The sequence below is a fragment of the Geotrypetes seraphini genome, chromosome 8, assembly GCF_902459505.1.
Source record: "Geotrypetes seraphini chromosome 8, aGeoSer1.1, whole genome shotgun sequence".
NCBI lineage: Eukaryota > Metazoa > Chordata > Amphibia > Gymnophiona > Dermophiidae > Geotrypetes > Geotrypetes seraphini.
Window position 1 is genome coordinate 119,498,662 of NC_047091.1, and position 22,106 is coordinate 119,520,767.

General features: G+C 44.5%; 1 long non-coding RNA gene across 1 annotated transcript in view; it reads left to right on the top strand.

The window, feature by feature from the left end:
* LOC117364449 overlaps positions 1-21,845 on the top strand; it is a 41,268-nt gene extending 19,423 nt beyond the window's left edge. The window contains exons 3-4 of the long non-coding RNA XR_004540253.1: positions 18,041-18,125; positions 21,116-21,845. This is a non-coding gene — a long non-coding RNA (uncharacterized LOC117364449). The remainder of the gene's footprint in view (positions 1-18,040; positions 18,126-21,115) is intronic.
* Positions 21,846-22,106: the final 261 nt, after the last annotated feature.

Sequence of the window (22,106 nt, forward strand, 5' to 3'; positions counted from 1 at the left end):
CACTGGTCCAAAGAATTATTTGAAGCTTCAGAAAATCTTTTCACAACACCACTGAAACCTGGGAATTTAAATCAAACAAGCTATCCAAATAGATTCGCTAGTTCCTCACCCTGTCTACCTCTAAACCCCTCCACATCATTGAACTCATACCTCAATGATGGTACAACCTTTTGGCAATCCACAACACCTGTCCTGGAATTTTTCAAGACAAACTTTTCAAGCTTTAACTACTGTTGCCTCTTCAAAGCAGAGACTTATTAAACCTGAATATTCTAATGTTGTAAGCTGCCTTGAGCATTCTTTGAAAAGGGGGGGCTGAAAATGATTAAACTAAACTAAACTAAAGCTTAACTTTGTATACCGAGTCATCATTCTGAGAAGGCTCGACTCGGTTTACAGCAATTAAATAAACAGGGAATGATTTACAAATGATAAATAGAAGATAATAGCAAAATTTCAAAATAATTAATTTTCAAAATGTTTGACAAATAGAGTAGTTTTTAAAGATTTATGGAAAAATTGAAACGAACTGGAATGCCTTAAAAAAAGGGGAGATCATTCCAGAGTTGAGAGAATTTAAAGACCAGAGATTGACTGAAGAATAAGATCTTGACTCCTTTAATCCCTTTTTTAGAAGGAAGGGAGAGTTTAAATTGTTGGATACCTCTTGCATAGGAGAATCGGTAAACATTCCAAAATAAAGGAATAAGAGATTAAAGATACCATGTATAATTTTAAAAGAAATACAAGCGCATTTAAATTTAATTCTAAAATAAACCGGGAGCCAAATGAAGACTCTGAAGCAAAGGGTGAAATTTACGTTTTCAAAAGATCAGCTTCGCAGCAGTATTCTGAATCAATTGTAATCTATGAAGACAAATTTTTGTAATGCCAAGGTAGATAGTGTTACAGTAATCAAGATGAGATAATATAATTGATTGAACTAAGATAGAAAAATGACGGCGATGAAAAAGATGTCTAACGTTCCTCAGCATTCGCAAACTAAAGAAGCATTTCTTGACTAAGGAATTTATATGGACCTTAAAGGAAAGAGAGGAATCAAAAAGGACTCCCAATATCTTAGCAGAGAACTCAATTGGTAAGGAGGACCCAGGGACCAGAGCTACAGTAGGAGGAAGACAGTCCAGTCTTGGACCTAACCACAAAAGCTTAGTTTTAGTTGTATTAACACCATTAAACTTCCAGGCAAGGACACCTTTAAGATAATCACCTGGTTCCATCATGAACACAGATTTATCAAATACAAAAGCATCAGGAAAAGAATGTTCTCGGTGATGGCCCAGTGTGGTGAAACTTCTTTCTGAGGGAATTAAAACTAGAAAAGGACACCAAAAAAGTTCAAGAAAGGAAAAAAAGATGATACTCTTCACAGAACACTTTAGCAAATAAAGAAACAATTAGGGGGAATAGCGACATGGAGGAAACAGCAGCCTTCTACCCACTTGGAATATGAAAGGGTGAACTTACAAATAATACAAAGAAAGATGAATATATGATATACAGAAGCTATAATAATATTATATGTACAGTACATAGATAGTATACAGTATATAGGTCAAATATACATACATTTAACTCATGTATTGTAACACCATTACGGAAACTCGTGTATTGTAATACCTTTACTGAAGCTCATTCAAACCGCTCTGAATTGACTCCCCAGTCATTAGTAGCAGTATAAAAGCTTCCAATAAACATAAATAGAAACACATTTCCCAGAGCAACTCATGGAGCACAGCTAATTCTTAAACATTCTGCTCATAAGCTCTTTGGAACAGGGAGCTCCCTTTTAGCCTCTGCCCCCATTATAACTTCTATAGGTTTATGCCATACATTATTGATAACTCTGTCAGCTTTCTCTCTTGGCCTGCCCAGCTGTTCTGCATCTGGAAGGGCATTTCACAAATGTTCCTTAAAATAACAAGTTTTTCTCTACCGAAGACTTGCTCAGGATAAATCGATTTCAGTAGGGATCCAGGAAATGCCCCTCAGCCTTACCACAAGCCCAGAACATCCCCAAAAATAACATTTGATAGTTGGATACCCTAATGTTATTTTTAAAAAAGTAAACGTTTTAAGACTCCTGGCTCCGTTCTCTCCCTCCCCATATTAAGCAGTGGAACCCTTCTCCAATAACTCTGGAAAGTCTCCAAACTACAGACCTACATGGGCAATGTCCAGACTGGTGGGGGAGAATAAAGACGTTAAGTCTTTGCTCAAACACATTTTTCAGATGTATGCAACATTTCATGACAAGATGGACTGGCTAGAAACAGATTTCTTTTCTGATTGCAAACAGGGATGAGGATCAGGATCAGGAAATAGGTTCAGACTTACCTGGGGCTTAGGCTCCCTGACTTGCCATGTGTGGGTAGAGATAATGAAGGTCAGAAGGATCCAGGGTCTGCCCGTCTGCTCTCTTCTGCCCCTTGAGTGCCAGAATCTGCCCAGTAACACAGACAGCACCAGTTGTGAGCACGGTCGCTGCCAGGCTGCTGTTGCTGCTACTTCCTAGACTTGGACTGGTTTGTTCACATGCCAGTTCCCTTCCTCTCCCACCTGTCTTAAAGGGCAGACTGGCCTCTTTACCTCTCCCTAGCCCTTGGTTAAATTCAGAGGAAAGCTTTGCTTCATAGTGAATGACATTCACAGGCTGAAAACATGCAGGATATTCCCCAACTTTTTTCTACTATTTAGGGAGTAGCAGGGGGCAGAGACTCTTATACCAGGGTGGGGGGAGGGGGAGTTTGTTTTGCCTTCCTCTCCATTGTTTCCCTAATATATTTTTTCCCTTTTCCCTCCCTCTTCCTTTCTGAATACAACCAACAAACTAACCTATATATAATGCTGAGCTTTTGCCTACAGTCTTCTGTTCTGGTCTGCTGTATTATGTACAACAAGGCAGGATTGCATACATAGAGTATACAAGTCCTCTACATTTAATTGAACTTAATTGATTTCAATATATCACTCTTGTATTTCCATGTTTTTAAGTGTAGCTATGTGTTTTTATTTTTAAATTGAATTTCACTGACTTCTGTTGTTAGATCTTGTTTTGCATCATTACGTCAAATTCGACTGATACATCCTTATGTAGATAAAACTTGTTGCGAATCTTTGATTTACGCATTAGTTATCTCAAAATTGGATTTAGCAACATCATTTATACGGGTCTTTGAAAAATAGCTCTCAAAAAATGACAAACTGTACAAAATACTGCCATTAGGATGTTAACCATTGCTCATAGATATGATCATGTCACGCCACTCTTGAAAGATTCTCATTGGCTTCCGATAAAATTTTGATTAATGCATAAAGCTTTGACTTTAACTTTTAAAGCTTTACAAACAGGGTAGCCTGATTATTTAGCTAAGCTTTTGGTACCATATAGGCCTGTTAGACATCTACGTTCTTCTAATAGTCATCAATTGTCCTTGCCTTCAGTTCACCTGGTGAGATTAACCACTACAAGTAATTCTGCTTTTTTTTTTTTTTACTTCTGTACCCTATTTATGGAATTCTTTGCCAACAGACCTACGTAGTGAATTCTCTTATATTAAATTTAGATGTTTGTTGAAAACCTACCTTTTTGGATTAGCATTTTCTTAGGTCGAAACCTTTGCCAAAGGACAGTTAGCATTATGCTGGTTTGAACATTGTGGGAGAGATTTGCAGTTGCAGCACTTATATCTTTATAATTTTTTTTAAATTCTTTATTTAATAATTTTATTACAATAAACTGAAAACAAATAACAATTAGTATTGAATATACTCATAAAGTTAGAAAACTAATAAGAATAATACATCTTATCAATGCTACGGTTAGAACATTCCCATTCCCTATCTCACCATCCCCCCCTTTCCCCGAGACCTGGTTCCACAACCCTAGTGATTAGATAGTTCTTCATAAAGCTTCTTTTTCCAATTCAATATAACTCCCCCATATATCATTAAATTTTGCCCATTGGTTAGTTAAAAGGGCCGAAAGTCTATATTTTTTATACACTATTCCTATATCTTTATAATTTTTTGTAATTTATTTTATTTTGTTTTTTACAATTTTTTACTTAATGCTAATTTGATAAATTCATTTCCTAAATGAAGTTTTATTTTTAACAATAATTTTATACTGTCTATACTTTTATTCTCAATACTTTGTACTTCACTGATTGTCCAGTTTCTCTTCTGTGTAAACCGCCTAGAAGTCATTTGATTGTTGGCGGAATGGAAGAATAAAGTTATGTTATTTTGAATTTTTATATTTTTACTATTCTTTTGATGATGGAGTTCCTTTCCTTCTGTTTTATATTATGTAAACTGCGATGATGTTGTACCGAAGAGCGGTCTATATATACAAATAAACATAAACATGTTACCAGTATTTTAAAAAAAGATAGACATCCACAAGACAGCATAAACTGGCACCTGGACGTCTTACTGGTTAAAATGTCCAATTGGGCATTTTCAAAACTGACTTTCCAGATGTCTTTCTGGGGGCGGGGTTATCTCCAGTGAGCCTAACTCTTAAGAGGGCGAAGAAGAACTTCCTAGCATTGGTTCTGAATCTGGCCCCTCTTAATTTTTCTGAATGCCCTCTCGTTCTTGTATTTATCAAAAGTTTGAAGAATCTGTCCCTCTCCACTTTCTCTATGCCCTTCATGATCTTGTAAGTCTCTATCATGTCCCCTCTAAGTCAACACTTCTCTAGGGAAAAGAGCCCCAGTTTCTCTAATCTTTCAGCATATGAAAGGTTTTCCATACCTTTTATCAATTGTGTCGCTCTTTTCTGAACCCTCTCGAGTATCGCCATATCCTTCTTTAGGTACAGCGACCAATATTGGACACAGTACTCCAGATGCGGGTGCACCATCGCCCGATACAATGGCAGGATAACTTTCATTCTGGTTGTAATTAAACTTTCTTGATGACTCCCCTTTAGTCCCCCTGTGGTCATTGACCCCCCCACACACACACTATCGCCACAACAACCACCACTCAAAAATGTGAAAAAAGTACATTCTAGCCTGCATTTACAGCTTCAGATGATCTCACAGACAGCTGAGCAGAGCACAGTAGAGCAGAGGTGCACTCTAGGGGGTACTGCAGTGAATGTCACATTTAAAAGTCACAGGTACACATGTCACTATAACCTGCTATAACAGTGAGTGATCATCTGGCATCCAGTGATCACTGCATTATTATTATTATTATTATGTTCTTGTATACAGCCATACCCAATGAGTTCTAGGCGGTTCACATCAATTAATTAAGATCCGATCTGAACACGGATTTACAACATTTTGTCAGAATTACAAGCGACGAGGAAGGAAATGTTGGAACATTTTAGCAGAAATTTATCAGTTACAGGCAGCGACAAGGTTGGATTGGAAGGAAAGAGGGAGGGAGAGAGAACCAAAGGAGGGCAGGGGAATGAGGGTTAAGGGTCCTGTTCGCGGAATAGGTATGTTTTGAGAAGTTTTCTGAAGTCGAGGTAGGTCGGGGCCTCGAGCATCATTTGGGCTAGCCAAGGGTTCAGCTTAGCCGCATGGCACGGTTTAATATTAAGACGGGTATAGAGAGGGCTCATTCAAAAGTAAAGGTTCTAGACTTTTAAAAAACTAACTTTGTTCAGATAGGGGATTATGTCAAGGAATTGTTGTCTGGACGGGAACGTGTGGAAGGAGTAGAAATGCAGTGGGCAAAACTAAAAGAAGTTATTGTAAGGGTGACAAACCTTTTGATGAGGCAAGTAAGTAAAAATAAGAGGAAAAGAAGGCCACTTTGGTTCTCAAAAGTAGTAGCTGTGAAGGTAAAGAATAAGAGGTTAGCTTTCATAAACTACAAAAAAATCAAAGAAAGAGGAAGACAGGCAACAATATCTGGAAAAGTTAAGAGAGGCTGGTCATGTAGTCAGGAAAGCAGAGATACAAATGGAAGAAAAAATAGCTGATATGGTAAAACAGGGAGACAAGACATTTTTCGACACAAAAGTGGCATTGTGAGACTCAAAGATGAAGGGAAGGAATATGTAGAAACTGATAAAGAAAAGGCTAAATTGCTTAACAAATATTTCTGTTCTGTGTTCACAGCTGAAGTGCCGGTAGCGAACACAGAAGACAAATGTGCAGTGGCGTACCTAGCATATGTGACACCCGGGGTCCATCATTTTTTGGCATCCCCCCATCTGTATGAAAAACATGATTTTTAGTAACAATACACGTCACACATGAGTACCTAGGAAAAGGCAGCATCTTACATATGCAGTGAGCAGTACAACATCAATACACCCATTGTAAAACTAAACAAGCCAGACTAGTACAGATCAATCTTACACAGTCAATCCTAACAGAAAACCATGTCTTATCCCAGGACAAGCAGGCATGATATTCTCACATGTGGGTGACGTCATCTACGGAGCCCCGGCGCGGACAGCTTTTCAAGCAAACTTGCTAGAAGTTTCAAGTTTGCACACTGCACCACGCATGTGCGTGCCTTCTGCCCACTAGAGGGCGCATCCCACCTCGTGGTCCTCAGTTCAAATTTTTCCGCGGAGCAAGAAAGCCCTGTGGATCTGAGCTCCAGTGTTTTTGCCTTCTAGCTGCCGCGTTTAGTTTGTTTATTGATCGGATTAATCGCGGTGCTGCTTTATTTTTCGTCCGTCTTACAAAAAAAAAAAAAAAAAAAAATAATAATAATTGTTTTTCGTTGGGCTCCGGGGGCTCCCGGAAGCCTGAGCCGGGGAACGTCGGTCGTTCCCGGCCTTCTTCTTTTTCTCGTCGATGTCCCGTCCTGTTACGGGATTCAAGAAATGCAGCCGGTGTGAGAGACTACTCTCCATCACCGACCCTCACCGGTGGTGCATTGTCTGTCTTGGGCCCGAACATCCAACAGCCTCGTGTGATCGCTGTGCTACCTTCCAGAACAGGGCCCTCCGTCGCCGTAAGGCCAGAATGGCGGAATTGTTCGCCGTCGACGCGCCGCCCAAGGCCTCGACGCCGGCCCCGGCTTCGGCCCCGGCCTTGACCTCGGCCTCGGCGTCCTCGGGGGCCTCGGCGTCGCCTCGGCCCTCATCTTCGAAGCCGTCGTCATCGAAGCCAGCTTCGGGTAAGTCCTCTGTTCCATCCCCTTCAGCAAAGAAGCCATCCTCGAGTCAGGCCAAAGCGGGTGGGTCGACCCCGGCCCCCGCATCGGACCTCGACTCCGCACACCCCGAGGGAATACTCGAGACCGAGGTCGCCCTCCAGGGAGTGTGCCCCGGACTCGGAACTCCCCACCTTCGTGGGGATTCCGGCCTTCCAGGATCTCCTTCGAGCCTTGATCTCATCGGAGCTGTCGGGAGCCCTGGAAGTGCTGCAGCGTGCTGCGGGCCCGGCGACGTCGACCTCGGCCGGGGCGCCCTCGGCCTCGGAGGCCCCGGTCTCGGCTCCCTCGACCTCGGGAGCCCCGGCCTCGGCGACCTCGGTCTCGGGTATTGCGGCCCCGTCCACCTCGGTCTCGGCCCCGCCCCGGACCTCGACCTCGGGGGAGCCTCCTGAGCGCAGTGTCCGCCCAAAAGAAAAGTTCCGCAGAGTGCGCCGACTTTCCTCCTCGGCTTCGGGATCTTCCCCGGACGCCTCGCCCTCGAGGCGACCTCGGACGAGGCGCCGATCGAGGAAGCCTAAGCGACCCCGGGGCTCGCCTCGGCGCGATCGTTCCTCGTCGTTCGGGGGCGAGGCGCTGCAGGTGTCGGAGTTGCGCCTCGATAATCCGAGGCTCCTCCGCTCACCTCGGGGAAAGTCTTCCCGCGCCGCCTCGCCGAGGAAACGGGAGAGGACCCCACGGACCCCGGGATCCTCCCCCAGGGACTCCCCTAGGAGGATGATTTCACCCTCCCCCTCGAGGGCCGTGGAGAGAGGATCCTGGGATTCAGGATCGGTTAGGAATCCTCAGTATTCCCATGAGGCCTCCCCCCGCTCCTCGGTGGGACGGTCGAGAACCCCGTCCCCCCAGGCTAGGCCGTCCTCCTTCTCATCTTTTGTCCAGGACATGGCCCAAGCCCTGGGGATTGACCTGATGGTAGGTTCCAAATATTCCAAGGAATTTCTAGAGGAACAGGACCTTCCCACTCCCCCTAGAGAGGTACCTAGACTCCCTCTCAACAGTGTCCTCCTGCAGACCTGGCTGAAGAACTTGTCGAGCCCTCTTACAGGCACGTCTGTCCCGTCAAAAATGGAATCAAAGTATAGGACGATTCCCCCGAAAGGGTTTGATAAGGCGCAGCTCTCCCACCAGTCCCTCCTGGTGGAATCTGCCCTTAAAAAATCACAGCCCTCACGGGTTTCTGCGGCGGTTCCACCCGGCAGGGAGGGGCGGACCCTGGACAAGTTTGGCCGTCGCCTCTATTCAAACACTCTGATGGCCACCAGAGTTCTAAATTACTCCTTCACCTTTTCCTCCTACTTGCGTGGGATGGTGAAGGACCTTCCTCAATATCGGAACTCGTTACCGGACTCCAAAAGAGCAGGATTCGATAAGTTTATGTCCAACCTGTCTCAATTGCGGTTGTACCTTTTCCATTCAGTGTACGACACCTTTGAGCTGGTTTCGAGGGTGTCGGCCCTCGCAGTGGCCATGCGCCGCTTGGCCTGGCTTCGCACCCTCGACATGGACCCAAACCTGCAGGAACGTCTTGCAGACCTGCCCTGTGTGGGGTCCGAGTTATTTGACGAGTCTTTGGAGGCGGCGACCAAACGGTTGTCGGAACAGGAACGCTCTTTAGCATCCCTGGTCCGCCCCAAACCTAGGCCCCCGCCACAGAAACCTTTCCGGCCTCCGCCGCGCCGGTACCCCCAGAAGTCGACCCCGTCCTTCTCAAGACCGCCTCCGAGACGTTCGTCTCAACGAGGCAGAGGGGGACAAACCCAAGCCCCGGCGCAGGGCCCTTCTAAGCCCGCGCCTTCCTTTTGACGGGCTGAGCGGACGGGGCGGGTTCCCCTCCGCACCTTCACCAGAACCCCTTCCTATCGGGGGGCGTCTTCGGTCCTTCCGGAAGGCATGGACCGCGATTACCTCAGACGCTTGGGTGCTCCGGATCGTCTCCGAAGGCTACTCGCTCAATTTTGTGTCCTCACCACCGGACAGTCCCCCAAGTTTAGCCTGGTGCAACCGGTCGCAACTACCGACCCTTCTGACCGAAGCCAAAGCTCTCCTGAAGCTTCGGGCGGTCGAGCCGGTCCCCAAGGACCAGTGGGGGACGGGATTTTACTCCCGTTACTTTTTGGTCCCAAAAAAGACCGGGGACATGCGCCCCATACTCGACCTCAGGAAGCTCAACAAATGCCTGGCCAGGGAGAAATTTCGAATGCTATCTCTCCCGGTCTTGTATCCTCTCTTGGAGGAAGGGGACTGGATGTGCTCCCTCGACTTGAAGGAAGCATATACCCATGTCCCGGTGCACCCCACCTGCCGAAAATTCTTACGATTCCAGGTGGGAGACCTACACCTCCAGTACAGAGTCCTGCCCTTCGGCCTGGCCGCGTCCCCACGAGTATTCACGAAGTGCATGGTAGTAGTGGCGGCAGCCCTGAGGTCTCGCGGGCTCCACGTGTTCCCTTACCTGGACGACTGGCTCATCAAAGCCCCGACCAGGGAGGAGGTTATCTCAGCGACCCGACAGTCTATTGCCTTCCTGCAAACCCTCGGATTCGAGATAAACTTTCCAAAGTCTCAGTTGAGGCCGGCTCAGTCTCTTCAATTCATAGGTGCGGTGCTGGACACGGTGCGCCTGCGCTCCTACCTTCCGACCCAACGGTTGGAAGTCTTGGTACGGATGAGCCGCCAGGTCTCTCAACTACCAAGGGTGTCGGCCAAGCGCATGATGATGCTGCTCGGCCATATGGCCTCGACGGTACACGTCACGCCATTTGCGAGGCTGCATCTGAGGATCCCTCAGTATACACTCGCATCACAATGGCGCCAGGAGTGCGATCCGGAGTCGCGCCTCATTTCGGTGACTCCGCTTTTGCGGAAATCGCTAAGTTGGTGGACAGACTCTTCAAATCTGTCCACGGGACTAATGTTTCGCACTCCCCCATTTCGCAAGGTTCTGACCACGGACTCCTCGGACTACGCGTGGGGAGCCCACCTCGACGGTCTTCGCACACAGGGCCTGTGGTCGGCGGAGGACCGTCGCTGTCACATCAACGTGCTAGAGCTTCGGGCCATCTTCCTAGCACTTCGAGCCTTCGTTCACGTAGTACAGGACCAGGTGGTCCTCGTCCGCACGGACAACCAAGTAGCAATGTACTATGTGAACAAACAGGGGGGAACGGGGTCGTGGCCCCTCTGCTCCGAGGCCCTTCGCCTCTGGGAGTGGGCGGCCTCCCGGAACATCTTCCTCCGGGCGGTCTACATCCAGGGGGAACTGAATTGTCTGGCGGACAAACTCAGTCGACTCCTGCAACCCCACGAGTGGACTCTACACTCAGCAGTTCTGCACGAGGTCTTCGCTCGCTGGGGAACGCCACAGGTAGATCTGTTCGCCTCTCCGGAGGCACACAAACTACCACTATATTGTTCTCGGATGTACTCGCGGGATCGTCTGGAGGCGGATGCCTTCCTTCTCGATTGGGACGGGAAGTTCCTCTATGCATTCCCTCCTTTCCCTCTGATCATGCGAACGTTGGTACACCTCAGATCGTCCACGGCCACGATGATTCTCATAGCTCCTCGGTGGCCGCGTCAGAACTGGTTCTCCCTACTGCTCCAACTCAGCGCCAGGGAACCCCTTCTTCTGCCTGTCGGTCCTTCTCTGCTATCTCAGAATCAAGGATCCATGTTACATCCCAATCTGCAGTCATTGCACCTGACAGCTTGGTTTCTTGTTCCCTGACCCCTCCGGACCTGTCTCAATCAGTGAGGGAAGTGCTGGAAGCCTCCCGCAAGATCTCGACGAGGCTTTGCTATTCGCAGAAATGGACCAGGTTTTCCACCTGGTGCTCTTCTTTCCTCCTGGACCCGGTATCGGCCCCGGTACCCTCGGTTCTGGACTACTTATTCCATTTGTCGCGCTCTGGCCTGAAAACCACTTCGGTGCGTGTCCATCTTAGTGCGATTTCCGCCTTCCACCAACACCTGGATGGACGCCCTCTGTCTCTCCATCCCTTGGTGACACGCTTCATGAAAGGATTACTCAGGGTTTGTCCCCCGCTCAAACCTCCCCCAGTCGTATGGAATTTGAATGTGGTTTTAGCTCAACTGATGAAACCACCCTTTGAGCCACTCAACAAGTCCCTCTTGAAATTTCTGACTTGGAAGGTGGTGTTTCTGATTGCCCTCACCTCCGCTAGGCGGATTGGGGAACTACAAGCCTTGGTTGCGGACCCACCCTTCACCGTATTCCATCATGACAAGGTGGTCCTCCGCACCCATCCTAAGTTTGTCCCGAAGGTTGTTTCTGATTTCCACCTCAATCAGTCCATTGTCCTTCCTGTGTTCTTCCCTAAGCCCCACTCCCATCCTGGCGAGACGGCGCTTCACACGCTTGACTGTAAGAGGGCGTTGGCATTTTACCTTCAACGCACCAAGTCCCATCGGAAGGTCCCGCAATTATTCTTGTCCTTCGATCCCAATCGATTAGGGCACCCAGTTTCCAAGCGCACTCTGTCTAACTGGTTGGCGGCGTGCATCTCCCTTTGCTATACTCAGGCTGGCCTTCCTCCCCCGGGTCGAGTCACGGGGCACAAGGTCCGAGCAATGGCAGCTTCGATAGCCTTCCTCCGTTCCACCCCGATGGAAGACATATGTAAGGCTGCCACTTGGTCTTCGGTTCATACATTCACCTCTCACTACTGTCTGGACACTCTGTCCAGGAGTGACGGCCGGTTTGGCCAGTCAGTTTTACAAAATCTGTTTTCTTAAAATTGCCATCCTCCCACCTGCCCTTTTTGGTTTGGCTTGGAGGTCACCCACATGTGAGAATATCATGCCTGCTTGTCCTGGGATAAAGCACAGTTACTTACCGTAACAGGTGTTATCCAGGGACAGCAGGCATATATTCTCACAACCCGCCCACCTCCCCGGGGATGGCTTCTAAGCTAGTTATGGAACTGAGGACCACGAGGTGGGATGCGCCCTCTAGTGGGCAGAAGGCACGCACATGCGTGGTGCAGTGTGCAAACTTGAAACTTCTAGCAAGTTTGCTTGAAAAGCTGTCCGCGCCGGGGCTCCGTAGATGACGTCACCCACATGTGAGAATATATGCCTGCTGTCCCTGGATAACACCTGTTACGGTAAGTAACTGTGCTTTTTGAACACACAGAACACAGAAAACACCTTTGCCTAGTATGGAATATGTCATCACAAACTAACCCCTTCCCCTTTAACAAAATTGTAGTGTGGATTTTAGCCACGGTGATAACAGCTCTGATGCTCATAGAATTCTGGGCATCAGAGCTGCTACCACCACGGCTGGTGCTAAAAAACGCTGCACAGTTTTGTAAAAGGGGAAATAAATAGAGATACATAGACAAAGGTTAAATTGAACCAGCAAGAAGCTGGACTCTGCATACAATGCAACACCACAGAAACAGTGACACATGTCTCCTAAAGCAATAAATAAATAGAAATTTTTTTTTCTACCTTTGTCTTCTTTGGTTTCTGCTTCTTGTTACTGTCTTCCTTCCATCCACTGTCTGCCATCTCTCTGCCCCTATATGGCATCTTCTCTCCTTCGATGCCCCTTCCAGAAACTGTATGCCTCCCCCTTCCATCTCTCCTTTCACCCCCATTGGTCTGGCATCTCTCTCCTCTCCTTCCCTCTCCCACACCTCTCTTCTGAAATCCCTTTCTTCCCTCATTTTCCTTTTCAATTTATTTTCTGCATCCATCTAGATAACGTTCTTACTACCCTCTCATCAATTTCCTTTTTTACTGTCTACCTAAAGCTCACCACCTCTTTCCCTCAGCCCCTCCAGTATTTCCCTAACTCAATCCTTTTCCCCCATCATGTGCTCTCCTTTTATTTATCCACTCCTTCCATCATCTGCCCTCTTCTCTCTCCCCACTTCCATCATCTGCCCCTTCTCTCTCTTCCCCTCACTTCCATAATCTGCCCTCTTCTCTCTCCTTCTCTCCACTTCCATCATCTGCCCCTTCTCTCTCTTCCCCCCTCCTTCCATCAGCATCTGCCCCCTTTCGCTCCCTACAAACCAATTCCATGCAGTATCGTTCCCCCTTATGTCTCTTTCCCTGCAATTTCATCAGCATCTGCCCCTTTCTCTCCCTCCACCATGCATCCATACCATCCTGACCCCCTTTCTCACCCTTCACCATGATTCCATACCACCCTGACCCCCTTTCTCACCCTTCACCATGATTCCATACCACCCTGACCCCCCTTTGTCACCCTTCACCATGATTCCATACCATCCTGCCCCCCCTTTGTCACCCTTCAGCATGATTCCCTACCACCCTGACCCCCCTTTGTCACCCTTCAGCATGATTCCCTACCACCCTGACCCCCCTTTGTTACCCTTCAGCATGATTTTCTACCACTCTGACCCCCCTTTGTCACCCTTCAGCATGATTCCATACCACCCTGACCCTCCTTTGTCACCCTTCAGCGTGATTCCATATCACCCTGACCAACCTTTGTTACCCTTCAGCGTGATTCCATACCACCCTGACCCTCCTTTGTCACCCTTCAGCGTGATTCTATACCACCCTGACCCCCTTTGTCACCCTTCAGCGTGATTCCATATCACCCTGACCCCCCTGTGTCACCCTTCACCATGATTCCATACCATCCTGAACCCCCTTTGTTACCCTTCAGCATGATTCCCTACCACTCTGACCTCCTTTCTTTCTGCATCCCAAAGGTCCCGCTATGACTGCTTCTGCTCGGATGGAAGAGGTAAGTGACGTCGGAGGGAGCTGGGCCGGCAGACGCAGTTAGTTGCGGCAAGATCCCGTGAAAACTGCGACTGCGGCCCCCCCCCGACGTCACTTACTTCTTCCCCGTCATCGCGGGACCTTCTTCACTTCAGCGTGGCTGCCGACTCTGCTCTAAGTACAGCAGCCGTGCTGAAGTGCCATTTGAAGCAGCGCGGGAGGTTCCGGATCCGGTCGACTGTGCACCCCCTTGGAGCGTGCACCCGGGGCGGACCTCCCCCCACCCCCCCTTGGTACGCCACTGCAAATGTGAATAGGGATGGAGGAATGGTAGACCCTGATCAGGTTTCAGAGGGATGTATTCATGAGAAGCTAGCTAAATTAAAGGTAGACAAAACGATGGGGCCGAATGGTGTACATCCAAGGGTGCTGAAGGAACTTAGGGGAGTTCTGGTGGCTCTGCTAACTGACCTTTTCAATGCTTCTCTAGAGTCGGGAGTGGTACCGGAGCACTGGAGAAGGGTGGATGTGGTCCCTCTCCACAAAAGTGGAAGTAAGGAAGAAGTAGGGAATTACAGGCCAGTAAGCTTGACTTCTGTGGTAAGCAAATTAATGGAAACACTTTTAAAAAAAAAGAAATCTTTATTGATTTCAAATATTAACATATAATAAATCAATAAAAGCATATTTAACTTACAGATATAAAAAAGTAATCCTTTTCCCCCACCCCCTTTACTTAATCCATAATATAAATATACTTTTTCTTCCAATAAATCTACTCTTATTTAAGGTAGTAATACATTCCCACTCCCCTCCCTCCCACCCTGGATGTGTAAAGAAATCAAACAAAAATTAAAAAGAAATGACAACTATATAGAAGCAATAAAAGATGTCAACGGGCCCTATATCAATTTGAATTCACTATTATGCCCCAACATTTCAGCATTCATTTTTTCATTTTTGTAGCTGGAGCATAGGTTCGCCCACCAGAATGGAAAATTAAGGCAATCATAGTTCTTCCAATTACATATTATCATCTGCATGGCAATTCCCGTCATAATTAAGAAAAGCCGGCATTTATAACGGTCCATAGAGGGTTTAACATGTAATAATGTTCCACATATTACTACTTCATATGTCAATGGTATTGATGACTCAAATACAACATTAATTTGACCCCATATCAACTTCCAAAAATTAAGTATCAAAGGACAATAGAATAACAGATGATCCAATGTCCCTATATCAAGATGACAGTGCCAGCATCTAATGGAAACACCTTTAAAACAGAGAATGGTCAAGTTTCTGGAATCCGGTGGATTACAGGACCGGAGGCAATATGGATTCACTAGATGTAGGTCTTGTCAGACAAATCTGATCAATTTCTTTGACTAGGTGACTAGAGAATTGGTAGAGGGAGTACACTAGATGTAGTGTATTTAGATTTTAGCAAAGCCTTTGACAGTGTTCCACATAGATGTCTAATAAATAAACAGTGCCCTTGGGATGGGCCCCAAATTGACGGACTGGGTCAAGAAATGGTTGAGTAGAAGACAAAAGAGGGTAGTGGTTAATGGAGATCACTCTGAGGAAAGGGATCAAGGTTCTGTTCTTGAGCCTGTTCTTTTATTTTTTTAGTTCAATAAATTTTTATTGAAGTTTGCAGGTGAATACAATTCTTAACACAAGAAATTAAGATTGATTTCAATTGTAAGAGATAATGACTGTAATTGGGGTAAAGAAATAATAACGAAGATACAATTATAGTAGCACCAGTAGTAACAGCACTTCTAGTAATAATTAACAGTAACTATCTCTCCTGCTGCCATCCACCGTGAACCCCCACTGATGCATCGCTGTGGAGAGATTCCCAATCTCTCCTATCTGACCCCCCCAAAGCACTTTTCAATGGCAGGAGGGATGTCCAGTCCCTCCTGCTGGACACTTCCCCATCCCCCTGCTGGACTCCCCAGCCTATCCCCAGACTCCCTTCTACCCCCTCCAGACCCCCTCATCCCCACCAGGACCCCCCTAACCCCCCAGACCCAACCGGAATCTTAGGTTGGCCCATGTGCCTAAGGCTTCTCCTATGGACGGGGCCTTAGGCGACTGGGCCAATCAGGCCCTAAGCCCCTCCTTGGTGCATCCCACAATGCACCGGGAAGGGGCAGGCCTGCTATTCAGACTAAGGTGGGTCTGCTGGCCAGACGGAGGGAAGACATGTCTGTCTGGCCATCAAAGATAGGTTAGAGAGGGATCCAGGAAGTTAGGGGGTCCAGGTGGGGGTGGAGGGGGGTCTAGGGGTGTGCTGGGTGGTCAGGCAGGGGGGTGGGGGATTGGGGGCATCTGACAGGAGGGACTGGGCATCCCTCCTGCCGGTGAAGAGCACACTGGTTCGGGGGGAAGGTTCAAGTTAATAGCTTATGTGAGAAACCAAACTATCTTAGAGCCTGAAAGAAAATAGCCATTCAATTCTATCGAAGGCCTTTTCAACATCTAAGGCCAATGCAATATGATTAACATCCACATTCGTAGAGGACTGTATCACTTCAAGGAAGAGCCTCTTGTTGTCAGCAGATGATCTACCATTCATAAACCCATTTTGGTCATTAGAAATAATTGTTGGTAGAATTTTTTGTAGTCTTGATGCCAGTATCTTGGCATATATTTTTTCATCAACATTGATCATAGAAAATGGCTTGGAGTTCTGGACTGGTGTTGAGTCTTTATCCCCTTTAGGCAGTACAATAATTGTGGCTTTGGTAAATGTACCCTCCACCTTCTGGGAGTATTTACCTTCTGAAGTATTTATACAATAAGGTAAGTTTCGGTAAAAGCTGTGACTGAAATACGATATAGAATTCAACAGTTAATCCATCTGGTCCAGGTGCTTTGTTTTTTGCCATGTTTTTCAATGCATCATATACATCATTTTCTTGAATTTCTTCAGTGAAGAACGTATTGTCATGCTCCGAGATCGTAGGATACGGAATATCTCGTAAAAACTCCAAATTTTCATCTGTGACTGTAGAGGTGTATAGATTGTTGTAATAAGTATGAAAACAACTCAAAATGTCTTCATCTTTAGTCATTAAGCACTGGATGAACTTTGCATAGAAGATATATAGGATTTTTCCTTTCTAGCTTTAAGATATTTGGCCATAAGGTGACCTGCTTTATTTTCTTCAGAATAGTACATAGCTGAACTCATAAAATTGGCATGACCAACCCTTTTACTCAATATTGTATTGTATTGAAATGTAAGTTTCTTTAAAGTTTCCAGGATTGAGATATTTCCATGATCTGCTTGATGCTGACATTCAATATCTTATTTTTAATATCTTATTTTCCAATTCTTGCAGTTCAAGGTTTTGCCTTTTTTTCAATTTCGCTACATAAACTATTATAACACCTCTACTATATGCTTTAACGGCCTCTTTTACAAAGCCGCGCTAGCAGCTGCGCTGCGCTAACGGCCCTGAAGCCCATAGAGATTTAAAGGGCTTCGGGGCTGTTGCTGCATGGCAGCCACTAGCGCGGCTTTGTAAAAGAGGCCGTAAATATAGTAAATATTGTATAAGCACATAAGCGTTGCCTCTGCCGAGTCAAACCATAGGTCCATCATGCCCAGCAATCCGCTCCCGTGGCGGCCCCCCAGGCCAATGACCTGCAGTGATCCATTACTCTACTACTCTTTTACTCTACAGCCTTTTGTACTGTATAGTAACCCTCTAATTGTACCCCTGGATCCTAGTTCATCCTGACACATCAACGCTGTTAAATTCAAAGTATTCCTTAATGGTCTTTTGGATGCATTCTTTAAAATTCAAAACCGTTAATAGTGAAGTGTTAAAGCACTAGGAAGGTGTACTATTGCTTGCTATTGAGGTATTCAAGTTTAAGGTGATCAAAGCATGGTCCGAAATTATGATAGGAGATTTAGAAGTGTATTGAACTAATTTTATCAATGAACTGGATATCAGAAAGTAGTCTATGCACGAGTAAGAATTCTGAGGAGCAGAAAATAAGGTGTATTCCTTGTCTTGCATAAGCCTCCATAGATCCACTAAGTTGAAATGATGTATTATTTTTTGAAGCTTGGCCCAGGATCTATTCTTAGAATATTTTACAGCTGATTTCCTGTCTACAGATGGTTGTAGGATCAGGTTCAAATCTTCACCTATGATGGAGTATCACCCTCTGACACTTTGGAATCAGCAATTGAATCAAATAAGGTAGGGTCATCAATATTGGGAGCATAAAGGTTGACGATGACCAGTATTTCACCTTTAATCTGTATATTTACTTTCACCCATCTTCCCATTGAGTCAGTAGAGGAAGAAATCAGGTTTAAGTCTGGGTGTTTCCTTAGCAGAATAGAAACGCCATTTATTTTTCCATCTGCAGGGAAAAAATTGGTGGAATTGCCCAATTACAAGTCAATTTGGTTGCTTCATGAGATGGCAAATGTATTTCTTGCAAAAGAACAATATCAGGTTTTTATTGAGTTAAATATGAGAGAAGCTTATGTCTTTTAATAGAATTATGTATACCCTTAACATTGAGGGAGACACACCTAACCCCCTCTTCTACAAAGCCGCATGGCAACAGCTCCGAAGCCCTTTATATCTCTACGGGCTTCAGAGCCGTTACTGCGCGGCAGCTGCTAGTGCGGCTTGGTAGAAGAGGCTTTATGTGACTTTTCTGTGTAACTTTCCAAAATATTGATAAATTAACCAAGAAATAATGTTAATTATTGTACATCCATGCTGAGAAATGTCTCTTCTTAGACAAAATTAAAAAGTCCAAGTAAGAGATAAGAAACCATGGGTCAGTGAGTAACATGAATGGTATTCCAAAAGGAACCCATGAAATTCAAACAATATTATAGAATTATAACATCATGTAGTCATTATTACTAAAGCACTTATCAAAACTGTGTTGAAGAATCAATAGTAAATTTTCAAAGAGCACTAGTTTTATGTATAGTTTCGTAATGAGAACTTTTGAATCAGCTATTTCAACAATAGAGCAAGTCATTCTCTTGTTCCACCCACTATTTTCATTCACATTTCTTATAAATGATATATACAGCTCTTAAAGACCCTCAGAAACACCACCTAAGACTTATTCCATTCATTGTCTTTAGGATTTAAGTGCTGTCTCCTCATCGGGGTATATATAAAAGCCTAGCTCTCTTTATTGTGTAATATTGACAATTTATCGTTCTTTAAGGTGACTAATGACTTATCTTATTGTGGTCCTCCATTGAAGGGTATCTTAGCCAACATGTTTCACCATGGATTTAAGTGCTGTCTCCTCATCGGGGCATATATAAAAGCTTAGCTCTCTTTATTGTGTAATATTAACAATTTATCGTTCTTTAAGGTGACTAATGGCTTATCTTACTGTGGTCCTCCGTTGAAGGGTATCTTAGCCAACATGTTTCACCATGGTGAAACATGTTGGCTAAGATACCCTTCAACGGAGGACAGCACTTAAATCCTAAAGACAATGAATGGAATGAGTTTTAGGTGGTGTTTCTGAGGGTCTTTAATAGCTGTGCTTATCATTTATAAGAAATGTGAATGAGAATAGTGGGTGGAATAAGAGAACGACTTGCTCCATTGCTGAAATAGAGGAATCAATAGTGATATGTGATGTGAGACATGTACAGGGTGTCGACAAAGTCTCTTTACAATTTCAAGATTTTATTAAAAAAAAACAAATGAATAAACAAATCAACATGAGGAGTAGATATTGAAGGTTTTTTATGCCTCATTTAATACACCTCTATATGGATGGATTTTGAAGGAGAACGAGCAAATGATCGATGTTTTCCTCTGATAGTCTTTATCATCCACTCCTTTCTTTATCCAATACTGTCCCTGTCTCCATAAATTTCTTGTGTCATGCATGAATTGACGGACGTGACAGTGGATGTTTTCCATACTTAGTCCTGTAGTTTCGCTGAGTCTGCGTATCCGATTTTGTTTCAATATACCGCAATACACATTGTGTCTTTTCTTGAGGAGTAGCCATTTTTTTAGGGGTTTATTCAACAGCCTCTCTTTCATCAACAGGATACCTGAAATACCCAAATGCAATGTGATTACAAACTTTGATAATGACTAAGCACGTAGGACAAATTTGATTGGCATGTTTCATCATTGCCTTTTTAGCAATTTTTGGAAATTGTAAAGAGACTTTGTGGACACATTGTATATTCAAGGTAACAAAGAGAGCAGAGAAAATATAGTGCAGATGATAACATAATGAAGACACAAATGAAACAATGATCAATCCTACTCACTCTACTGCATCTAGTAACAGAGGGCAGTACTAAATAACACTATGTAGAGTATATGCTCCGTTAGCAATATTGATCAAACAAATGATATCATAGTAACTAACTAGGTAAAATAGTGATAATATAATATAGTGGCATTGCCCGGGATACCTCAAGTAATAAAGATGAATCTCATATAAACAGCAGCTGCGTGTGTCAGCTATAAATGTGATATAATAACATTCATCAAGTGTAAAATCAGTGATAAAACAGCTACTTGATCTCACCTAATGTGATGCTCTGTGTTAAGATGAGTTGCACAAATAAATATGACCGACTTGAATCCAGGTCAAAACAATTATAGTACATTATTATGTAACAGAGCTTTGTTCTCATTAAGGGTGAATAGACACTTCATAAGCCATATATATGTGCAGTTCCTTAAGTATTCATCTCGGAATCTAGGCTTACCTGCGTATGTTCTGTTCAAGTAGGAACTTATCCAACATTGTTTTGAATTCCCATATAACAGCCTCCGGAAAAGCATTTCAGGTCTCTACCACTCTCTGGGTGAAGAATTTTCTTACGTTTGTATGGAATTTTTTCCCTTCTAACTTTAGTGAGTGCCCTCTCATTCTCTTCACCTTGGAGAGGATGAACAATATCTCTTTCTCTACTAAGTCAATTCCCTTCAATATCTTGAATGTTTCGATCATGTCCCCTCTCAGTTTTCTCTTTACAAGATAAGGAGACCAGAATTGAACACAATACTCCAGATGAGGTCGCACTATGGAGCAATACAGGGGCATTATAACATTCTTAGTATTTTTTATCCGCTTTGAACCATTTGTGTTGAGAATTGGCAGAGTACAAAAGCCATATTATATTACATTACAAATGTCTGTATCATATCTCCCCTGTCTTTCTCTCCTCTAGAGCATTCATATTCAAGCCTTCATGATTCATAATCCTGTCTAGTGCCTGTTCTTTGTGACATCAAAGGAACTCCCTATCTTGAAAAACTCCCGTTACCGAGGAGACCAATAAAGGCTGACTACTTCCTCCTTCCCTGATGCTGGGTTTTTCTGGTCTTTAATTAATTATTCTACTGTGCTGGTCTAAAGGGTCTCTAGTGATGAGGGAGGAAAAGAGATTTGGAAGAGGAGTGGAAGAGGGATTTCAGCCTTTTCTGTTTCCCTAGTTTCCTGGAAAGAAAATCATTTAAAAATCTGTACCTTCCTTGCTAGGATTCTGCTCCCTGGCCTGATCTGAGAACATTGTGAGGTAAATGCTTGGGACCTTGATGAACCTAGGGGAAGCATTTTAGAAATGTCTTTCTGCCTTCAGAGGTTTTTAGTCTGCTCTGGGCACCCTAACCTGTCTATAATTGATCCACTGGGATGTTTCACAGTAGGGTGAGAACATCAAACAAACAATATGCCAGTCAGTGACACCCAAATCAGCTGGGAAGTGCAGCATTATGGGATATGAATCATTTTAAAGAAAATTTCCAGAGGGGCAGCAAAAAGAGCAGAGGCTGCTGGCATCATAGAGACTAACTGATTTATTGAGGTGTCGCATTTGGATGTAATTTTAACCTCTGGAAAGATATAAAATCCATTCACTTCATTCCTGAAACTCTTGTAATTTACTTTATTTGGGATGTTCTGAGGCTTCTAATAAAAGCAAGCATTCAGTTTAAAATATGTACCTTGTATTTTTAGATTGTGTTCATCCTTCTATAAATCAAACTTTGTGGTTCACAGATTCTTTATATTTACATTTTCCGTCTGTACAAGGTGTGTCATCAATGAAACATAATTTCTTTGTTTTCTTATGAGGCATCGTTACATTGGAAATTTTTTTTTTTTTATTACCTATTATAAAACAAGAACGTCAGTGCTTACCTCTTCGGAAGGAATGTGAA